This window comes from Dendrobium catenatum, unplaced genomic scaffold (genome assembly GCF_001605985.2).
Source record: "Dendrobium catenatum unplaced genomic scaffold, ASM160598v2 fragScaff_scaffold_432, whole genome shotgun sequence".
Lineage (NCBI taxonomy): Eukaryota > Viridiplantae > Streptophyta > Magnoliopsida > Asparagales > Orchidaceae > Dendrobium > Dendrobium catenatum.
This window is the reverse complement of record NW_021318894.1, coordinates 46,303-57,819: the sequence shown is the minus strand read 5'-3', so window position 1 is coordinate 57,819 and position 11,517 is coordinate 46,303.

Here is an 11,517-nt window from a genome sequence, read left to right as displayed (position 1 = left end):
CGATCAGTTCAAATCAGAGAAAAATCGTCCAGAGCATAGCCCTGAATTCGAGCTGGCCGATATTTATCGTCCTGAAGTAACTAAGGTTTTTTGAATAGATTATCCTGGCCGATCCTGCGATCGGCCAGGACGATATGATCGTATCAATCATCCTTAATTCTCCCTTGATTTTCTGATCAATTAAGGCATAATTTGTGAATATCATCCAGGCCGATCAATGATCGTCCTGGCCGATTATTTAAAAATACAATATACCTTAATTGTCTATGGCGACAACTTTTTTCTGTTTTGAGCTTATCGTCCTGGCCGATACACGTATCATCCAGGCCGATCAGTTAATGTTGGCTACCTTAATTAAGAATCCATATTTAGACTTTCTATTTTAAGCCTGATCGTCCAAGACTATGTAAATATCGTCCTGACCGATATGAGTAAAAACAGAAATTCTAATTCTCTCAAGTGTGTGTGTGTAGGGTTACTTAGCATCAGTCTCATTGACCATTACAAATAGACATAAGAAGAGAAAAAATAAAATACAGACTGACTCAACCCTAAACCTATGCAATCTTGAAATGGCTTCGTTTGTTCGTCCGATCTTCGATTCTGAAAAGTTAGAAGCAACATGCAGTCCAAGAGAATCAATAGTGTTTGTCAATCATCAAAACATAAGTCAAGAAAATAGATTTGTAATAACTTATAAATTTGATATTAATAAAATCAGCTCTTTTATATATACAATTGTTTCATGCATCATCAGCATACGAGTAGATTTTTAGTTTTTTATAAGCATATTATCCTCCATCTGATTAAATTTCTTTAACCATTCCTTGATTCCTAGGATAGAGCCACCTTAAATCTTGCATTCATCGGTAATTGTTGTGATTAGGATTGTTAGCTGGCAGCCCACTCTAGGCAGGTGGTAAGTCCATAATGTATACACTCTCTCCCTGCACATTGTTCTTTCTAATCAAAATCTAAATCTTTCAAATTTAGTGTTAGAAATTATAATCTAAAGCCTAAGCATGAAAATTTAAATTAGCCCAAATATTTAGTTAAATTTATATATAATTTTAAAATTAATTAGTCTTCATTTAAATCGAGAGTTTTCTCTTAGGAGATGTAATTAACTATAGGGGTTTGCTCTTATAGGGAGTCTAGATCCCAGAATAATCTAAACCCTACCTTAGTTTCCTTTTTGAGATAGGAGAAATATCTGTGAACGTAGATCGTTGCTTTATCTATATTTTAAAATTGATTTCCATAATCAAAGGATAGGTAGATGATTGATCTGCTTTCACAGGCAAGTCAAATATCTTCTATATTTGATAATAGAAATAAATCATAATTCATTAGTCTAATCAGGTCGATAGGATAATATACTTGTCATCTCCTAGGATGATTTGTATTTTCTCTATGTTGCACATGATTAGAAGAATGAATTATAGTCTTCTTTCTTTTAAATCAATAGAAGGACATTAGTCTGCTCTTCGGGTTGGTATAATATTCGACTATGTGGATTTGATTGAAAGAAAACATTAAAATACAAATAAAGCAAATCGCATGAAAACAGTAGAGAATTCTTCAGGAAAATTTTCTCACATGCTAAGTTTTATAGACATTCATGCTTTAAATAAGATGAATTGAAAATTGAGAACTTCAATGTTTTTTGTGTGCTTTTACGCAATTTGTTTTGTGATTATTCATGTTTGTTATTTATATTTGTGACTTATTTTTGTGTGAATTTTTTTTTCATGAAGTCTTCCTAATCATCACACACACAAACTAAAAATTGCTCACATAATACTATACAATCTTCATAAAATATCACATCAGTGCTCACAACACATCTAATGACTCTAATTGATCAATTATTAGTGATTATACTATACAAACCCTTAATTTGTATTATACAATACATGTGGCACTCGTTGTTGGATGAATTAAATTTGGTCGGTACGATATAAATATCATATCATATCGTACAAACACCTGTTTGTACTGTACGATATGACCAGTCAATGATTGTCCAGGTTGACGCTTCTAGATGACCTTCTTCATACTTCTCATCCATTATAATTTTTACCGTACTGTAAGATAAGACCAACCTTTTTGACTGATCAGATTAGATGAATTAAATGGCATATATCATATTGTACGATCTCACATCGTACTGTACGATGAGTTTGATTTCTATTTAAAGAGAGGAAACAAAAGGTTTTTCTTCACTTTAATCATTTCAATCCTTCTTCATTCATCTATAAGTTTATATTCTTTACAATGGTCAATGGAAAGGGCTCAAGGGATCTCGTAAGAAATTCTTCCTCATGTCCTGTTGATCCCCGCTTCCTTGAAGCAGTTGATGAAGAAACCTATTGTCGTTATAAGGCTGCCAGGATCACCCCTTACAAAATGATAAATCAGGAAGTCCTGAACTTCCAAGTACTTAATCTCTTTGCTCGCAGTATATTCCAATTCATTCTTACTCTTGCCTTCCCATTCAACTCTGAACTCCACTTTGAATTTTTTGCTAGCCATCGTATCAATAGTGAGGTCACTGCCCTTCAATCTTATGTCAATAGAAGGACCGTAAAGATCACCTATCAAAACTTTGAGCAAATCTTGCACCTTTTTACTACTGGTGAAAAAGTTCCATTCTTTAGATTTTCTCTATGACTATAATTAGATCCCTATCAACACCACCCTTAGGGAGTCGTCAGTAAATTACCACATTCCTCATGTTAGCACTCTTTTCAAGATGCATGAATTACTCAACACATCCTTCGCAATTCAATCATTCCAAAAGCTTAGGATCAGATAAACATGACACCTCTTCTATCCCTCACTACCTATTTTATCATGGCTGAAATTAATTTCAATGTATCTGATATGATTATTCTATACCTTGAAAACCTTACCTGGATTAAAGATCCTAGATATGAGAGAAAGCCAAATCTAGCATTAGGTCACATAATTACCTTTATTCTAGAATCCAAAGACAATCTCCAATTCCCAGCACCGCTAGACCAACTTCTAATCTTGTATTCAAATAGTTCCTTCCACATCCTTCATAGTGCTTATCGTCGAAATGTTCATTATGTGGACCCCAAGCCAGAGGAAGCAAAAGGAGATCCAATGCCAGTTCTAGCACCAACACTTGTACACCTTCCTTTTCAATATGAGACACTGATTCATAGATTTGATCAGTGGGAGACTCGCTTTGACACTTACATGTTGGAGTAGTACCAAGAGCATGATACTGATATGGCATGGTTTAGAGAGCATTTCGCATCAATTCATTGATACTTTCAACCACCAACACCACCTGATCAAAGACCTCCTTATTTTTAGCTTGTCTTATTTTAGATTTTGTGTTTGTTGCTTTTTTTCTGTTCATTATCATGTCTATTTTGTCTTTGATATTTTTTTAGTCATTCCTCCTTTTTTGTGATGTCAAAAGGAGTAGTTTGTTAATGGTAGGTTGTAATTTCTACTTTATTATGATCAATATGTTATTTTATTTATTTTCTATTCATGTTTTGGTGTTCTTCTATTTCTTTTAGTTTATTATTAAAAAAAAAACTCTCCTTATTTTCAAAAACTCAACTAGTGAGGGGTAGCTTAGGATATATGAAAATTAATTTGAAATTATAATCAACAATATTTACCATTATAAAAAAGGGTAGGTCATTGCAATATGAACCAAAGTCTTATGATTTTGATGATAACAAATATTATTAGTTTCTCTACTATGTTATCTCCTGTTATTGTTATTAGTGCATATTTATTTCATGTGTACTAACATTTTAGGTCCACCATACACTACACAAAGTGATCAACTCAAGACTTGGTAGAATTGGGTTACGTGTTTTGAAGAGTATATATTTCTACTTTTATTTATTTCTATATTTCTTAAGTCATAGTCACATATTTGATGGATGCTAAACTTGGTGACCTTATACACACACACACACACACACACACACACACACACACACACACACTCAGGGGAGTGAGATAGTAAGAAAATTAGAAGTGTAAAGTTTTGAATTAATCACACTGTACGATCAACTATTCAAAAATCATTATAATGACTAATTGCATAATTAAAGTTGTTTGAACTAATCATATTGTACTATCCAAATCGTACATAATGATCAGTTGAAATGAATATCTTATCCATGCACCAATTATAATTTAAGAAACATTTCTAAATTCAAAATTTGTACTAATCGTACTGTACGATGGCATCATACTATATGATATAATCAAATATTGTCTTAATTAATAATGCAATTAGAGGATCAAATATGGATTAATTGTTCCAATAAGATCGTACTGTACGATTGGACCAATCGTACTGTATGATTGGACCAATCATACTATATGATCTGATCTTTGCATTGGACGATATTTATTCGTCATCAATTGTACGAGATGATAATCCAATTCAATTGAACTAATCGTATATGACGATGCATTATATCGTACGGGACGATCAGCTCAAATACTTGAACTTATCATATAGCATATTACTCTTCGTACAATACTAACAAGGCTATTTGAACTAATCATATTATACGATCGTGGATCATACTGTATGATAGTTTCGAAATAATTGAATTATTATGGCTTTTTGTAAATGATAATTTAAGCTGTCTTAATAGACTTGTTCCAAGTCTTTGGATTTTGGCATTTTTAATTAGAGAGAAAACTTGGAGAAGAGATATTGGAGTGCTTTGCAAAGGAGAAAGGATAGTTTGTGTGTGAGGGAGAAGAAATATGAAGGGTTGTCACACATTTGTTATGAGCAAGCTTCTATCTTGTTTCCTCTAAGTGTCTTGCTTGATTTCTTGGTGGATATAGGAAGAAGATTGTCAGCCCGAAGACCGTCGAGGTTCTCTGTCTTCATCAGAAGGGTGAAAAAGAAGTGTTATGTTCTCTATCTTCACTAGGAGGGTGAAAAAGAGGTCAATGTTCTCTGTCACACCGGGTTGGTAAAAAGATTGTAAGGGTATCTTCACCTAACTGTGAGGGCTAATGGAGAGACACTTAAGTTTTAGTGTAATACTAGGAGTGGAGGACTCTAGGGAGTGGATGTAGGTCATTTTTGACCGAACCACTATAAAATTCTTGTGTACTAATTCTAATTTTCATTTCCTGCACTTTATTTTTCTTCGATTTATTTTTCTTAAAATTGTATGTTGAAAATATGTGGTTGATATTATATTGAGTTGATTAAACTGTCATCATCATTATTGTAATTGTTGATAAGATTATTAGCTTCTGCATTGAGTGAAAGTATTGCTTGCTTTTAAGTTATCAAAAAATCAAAAATATAGTTTTTTTGTGTTTAAAGTTTTTTAAAAAACTACCAATTCACCTCTTCCCCCTCTTGGTGTGCCTATGGATAGTTCATCGAAGATTAACATCCTATATCAAACTTTCAAGAAATGAAATGATATTGTACATGTTTATGTTTACTGTAAGTGAATGTTTTTATCAGCTTTGAATGTTGATTATTGATATGATAAATTATAATTAGAAATTATTCTTCCAATTAATTTTTTGTCTGTGAAATATATTCACAAGCCATCATATTCACCATAATAGGCTCTAGAGGACAACACCATTGAGGAATTGGTGTCTAGACAGATAATATTAGATATTTTTGCTATAGCTTTTCAGTGGGATTTTGATGGATTTTACACTGAAAGGATGATAAACAGGATACTGACGAAATATCTATGAAAAATATCAACAAAAAATATAAACGGGCCGCCAGAAATTTTAATGATATGAAATAAACAAATATATTTCCAAAAAAAAAAAAAATAAACAAATATTTTAAGCGTATTTTTAAAATTGTCAAGGTTCGTTTGAATAAAATTTAAAATTATTTAAAATTAAAAAGAAAGTAAAATTTATCTTTTAACTATTTATATCTAAGATAATTAAAATGTATAATGAAAGATAAAAAAAGAGATAATTAAATATATTTTAAATAATGATAATAATAATATAAAACTTAGAAGGACTTATGAAAATTTAACAAATTTAATTACAATCAAAACCTAAAATTTTGCACATATTAAGCTCATTGATCGCCCCTTAGAGAAGAGAGGGATATCTTCTAAAGCACGTAGCTCATCTTGATATATTGATTTGGGACATGAGTGTAAATGAGTTGAGTAGTGGAATTATCAAGTTGAGGTCATTTAGCTCACATTGAGCTCAAACTTGAGCTGGTTTAATGAGGTCGAACTCGACTCATTGTATAAAAATCAAGCTAGATATCAGCTCAATTATTCGAACTAATGTAAAAAAGCTCGAGCTCAGTTCCATTGAAAGCTCGAACTCGCTCATTTATGAAGCTCAAAATTTTTTTATCTTAAAAAATTCTAAAGAAAACGGAATATTAAAATTTTTTAAATACATATTTTAAAATCAAGTAGCTCGATGAGTTGAGTCAGACTGAACTTGAAATCGACCTCGTTTAATAAACGAGCTCGATTACATGCTCGAGTATGTTAGTGAGTCGAGTTCGAGCTAGCTCAAGATCCTGCTTGGCTCACTTACACCTCTACTTGGGAGTTTTGACTATCAATCAAAAGGTATTGAGTTCGAGTCTTACATATATGATATGTGTATGAATTTATTTTAATTGACCTAAATATCTTAAAAAAAAACTTCTAAAGCAACCAAGCAATATTTTTTTATTTAAAAATATATTTGACGGAGCATATAAAAATCACACATACAGAAAAGTCACCTTGCCGGCCTTTGGCTTCTTTCAAAAGCTTATGCAAATTGCATGCAACTCGCCACAGCAAACCATGCAAATTGCATGCAACTCAACACTGCCCACGATGGCTCGCGTCCTCGGTGTCATATCACCGCCGGTATACAAACTACAAAGTAAGCGAATAGAGGACAGTGGGGCCAACGATGCCGACCAAGACGATGTCAGCGAGCGAAAGATGGCTGTGACGTCATCCGTGAAGTCACACGCGCGGGATATCAGGGATTTTGTCCGGCCGTGGGCCCCGGAAATAGCGTGCGGCACGTGACAATCGGTATACAAGGCAAGAGCGGGCCACGCCACGGGCCGACGTGGATGGACAGGCTCTTCTGCCCACATGGTCAGCTACAGTCTCACGGCAAAATCTGTGATCTGGCAACATACGTGGCAATGACTCGAAGTCTGAGTTCACGCTTGTAGATTTTATTTAGTTCAGATTTTTTTTTTTAAATATTTTTCTTGTGAGTGGAATTTGCATGGATTCAGCATTAATTTATTTTGAATGGGATTGATATTTATTTTAAAAATATATTATTTTAATTAAATATTGGTAGTTAATAATTAAAAATATTATTAATTTAGTGAAGAGTATTTTGATTGAATTTTTTTTTATTTGATAGAATATGATCTAATATATTTCACATACAAAATAAGTATCATTAGGTATATTTATATGAGAGATTAAACTAAATATATTATTTTATCTGTTAAAAATATATTGTATATATGTATCAAATGTGCTTGAATGTATTGACGACTTATAAATAAAATAAAAATAACAGCAAAGGATGAAGCTATATAGCTCTATGGATTAATTATTATGTGTAGACGTCGAACACCGTCTGGAGATCAACCAAAATGTGCTACGTCACTCCTTCACTGTGTATAGCAGCTCGGTACTACTCGGTATCACTAACGTGGCTGCACTTGATTCGCCTTCGGACGTAGTGTTGCGTTAGGCATCCGCACAGAATTATTGCTCATTTTTGAGCAATCACATTCACTTGGCCATGCTTTCAATTTTTATCTAGGTCTAGGCAATTAAAACACCTATGAAAAATTCTATTAATCGTATTTTAATTAGCCCCCTTATAGCACTACATAAGCATTTCACATGCCAAAAATTATGTTATCATCCTTATCATTCATAACCTAGGAAAATTTAGCTCCCATCACATATCATATCATAACTGATACGTCATGCGAAAATTAACTTGATCGGACACGAATCTCGAGGCAAAAATCAAGTTGGAAACTTCAAAAATTAAATCTGGGAGCACCTGAACTCAAACATCATAAATTACATCAAAATATAGCAATCAACATGCATAGAAGTTTGTCACAAATTCATGCCACATAAATAAGCATATATAAAAGAAAAATTGCCTAGCATAAAACTAGAGTTGGTTATCCTGCCAATACATCTATGGCGTGTGTATCAAGCTGTGTGCTTTGGATGTATTCTAAGTTGGTTGTTGCTTAAAATTTTCTAATGCTTTACTTTAGCTTATTGTGGGTTAAGGGGAGTTTAATTTGAATTCAAATATTTATATTTAGCTGTTCATTTTATTATGAATTTTAGGTATTGAGGTTGATTTATTATTGGTTCTCTAAAGTTATTTGTTTTAGTTAGGTGTTTAAGTCCTTAAACCTTAAAATCTTATACACTTATATTCAAAAATGAATTCTAATTAACATAAGGTATAAAGGTTTCCATTTATTAATAATTTATTATTAATTATTTAAGTTGAATAATAATTATCTTTATTTACAGCAATGACGTAAAGTTTATTCCATCATTATTAAGGCAAACTTAATAGACTCATAGGCCTAGGTTACCCATTAATTATCTTTAAGTTTAAGTTTGATTTAGTTTATTAGATTAAGCTATCTAAATTTGTGATTACTTTGTTACTGATTTTTGGGTATTAATTATTAGTTTATTACTGATTTTTCATCAATTGGTTCATGGCGTTGTCACAAAAGGCATGGTCCTCCTTAGGACATGTAGCCCCATAACACGAGGTAGTCCAGCCTATAAATCTTATTGATGTAGTTATGATAATAATTATTAATTAATTTAAATTCATTAAGTTGGTTGATTTCTAATTTTTTTATTTAATTTTATTTATTTAATTTTTAATTAATTAAAACCCTTAAATAGGTTTGAGTTTAGGTAGATCTTTTAATTTGTAACAAAATTTAGAAGTTTTCAAATTTTTAATAATTATTAAGTTTTATTTTTGATCAAATAAAATTTAATTTGTGTGAATTGGATTTTTTTTTAAATTAGTTTTGAATTTTGAAAGTTTAAATATTTAAATGGGCTAGATTTGTCCAAATTGTTGACTTATTGATTTTAATGAATTCTAGAGATTTGATATTTTTCATAGATATTAGATCAAGGTTGAGTCTAATGCCTTTTAGTTTGCTCAATTTGAAATTTTTTGTAACTAGTTATGAATTTTAGAGGTTTATAAATTTAATTGAATTATTTAATTACTTAATTAGAGGTTTTATGGTTTTTGTACTAAATCATTTTTAAACCTCTTGAAATCTCCCTCAACTATCACTAATGACCCTTAGGTGATTTCTAGTGTTTGAAATAATTTTGGTATTTTGAATAATTTTTAATTATTTAATTTAATTATTTGATGCTTTTCTCTAATTATTAAATTATTTTTTATTTTGAATCCATTTCATGGTGCTTTTATCTTTCTAATGTTCAGCACTTAATTAGGAGTGACTAGAGATTTAGTTTATATTTTTAGGGTTTTATTTGAATTAGTTATGATTTAATTAGGATCTTAAGCCAATTATGTAGATAAATTTTGGGATTCCTAAATGGTTGACCAAATAATATCTAAATATAGTGAGATTTGAACCATAGGTTTAACAGGCCCTATAGTTCAAGTCCACTAAATTTTTCTTTATGGTGGACCCTCTAATGTGGTTAACTTAATAACCTAAGGAAAATATATCTATGCACTTAAGGATTTATATTTGGCTAACTAGACCTAGGATTAGGGTGAAATTAGAGGCATACTAACCCTCATAACATGCACAATAAATACACAAAATCTTAGATCCTAAATCCAATTGGAGAGGTGATTAGGCTAATCCAAACTTATGGATTGATTATTAATCCATAAGCCTAAATTGACCAAATGAAGCCCTTAATCATTTCAAACAAATGTGATTAATTTTGGTCATGTCAAAAACATGCCCAAGATTAATCTCGAAAATTCTCAAGCATTGGTGAATTGATTTGGGACCATAATTACGAAAACACACCTATGAATGAACCTAGAATAACTTCAATTCCATATTAGATTAGAGCTTGAAACCATAGGACTTTTGTAGGTCTCCTCAAGACCTTTTCAATGAGCTTGAGAACAACATATTTGAACAAGTATGTAAGGAGATATGAATTTCTAAAGTTTACTAATTTCTCTATATATATAGAGATTTAAAAAGTCAGCTGCACTTTTCCACACATTTCCATTCGATTGGGCAACCAATCATTGATGCTAATTGCATTAACGTGGGATTAGTCATATTTGTGTAATCAAAGATCAAGAAAGTATGATATAATGCACTATGGGACCATGGGATTTAATCAAAGCTATTGATCAAGATTAACGGCCCTGATTTTGTCTTCCACCTCCTGTGCGCACTTTGAGCATAAGGCTTTTTTAGCATGATTCGAGAGATCCTGCCAACGAAATGTCACCCAATTTTGCAGAGAGCATCAGAGGATCATAAATGTTTAATCCAACAGTCAAAATCTGTTGGGTTGAAAGTTCACTTCACATTTCTCTAGACTACCTAGCTCCAAATGCCAACGCCCAAGTTCTTGTAGCTTTGTTAAAAACCAGGGAAGATTTATTCTCAAGGAATCACTATTGGAAGAGCACGGGAGGTAGAACTTTGAGATCAAATGGAAGAAGTTTGTCGGAGCTCACTTGAAGTCACTAGAAATAAGCATGGGAGAGCTTGGGAAGCTTGGAGAACTTTGTGAGGCTATGGGGAGCATTTTCAAAATGAGAGGATACAATGAGGGCCTTAGAGTGAGGGTGCCCTATTCAGCCTTCCCCATAGAGTTTGGATGGTCAGGATTGCTCAGGTAAACCACCTTGATGACTGCCAGTTAGAGGGGATAACCAGAGAATGTTCCTTGAACCAGATAGTTATGAGATGAGGATAAGAAAGGGCAGGCTTTGTTTCATGTGAAGGGGGGACCACCAGCGGTTGGTTTTGCCATTTTTACGCACCTCTAGCTGTGAGAGCTCGTTCCTTCGATTTGCTGTATGATTCTGATTTTTCTCCCAGGATCATCCAGGACGATATTGAGATCGTCCAGGACGATCAGTGTATTGAAACAGCTAATTTTTTCTGGAATGGGATCGTCCAGGCTGATTTTGGATCGTCCTGGGACGATCAGATACGACAAGAATCCCGAGAGCAAAATCGAAATTATCGTCCTGAGGAATCGTCCTGGACGATTGGAATTTATTCACATCGTCCTGGACGATGTGGCGATCGGCCAGGCCGATCAGGCTTATGATATAAGGAAATCAGCTCGTTTTGAGGAGAGAGAAAATCCTTTTATAAAAACGAAAATATCTGAGGAGAGAGAAAGAGAAGGAAAGCGAAGGAAAAGTTCATTTTCGGAGGCCGCAGAGCGCTTTTTGTCCGTCGCCGCTGTTGAGCAATTT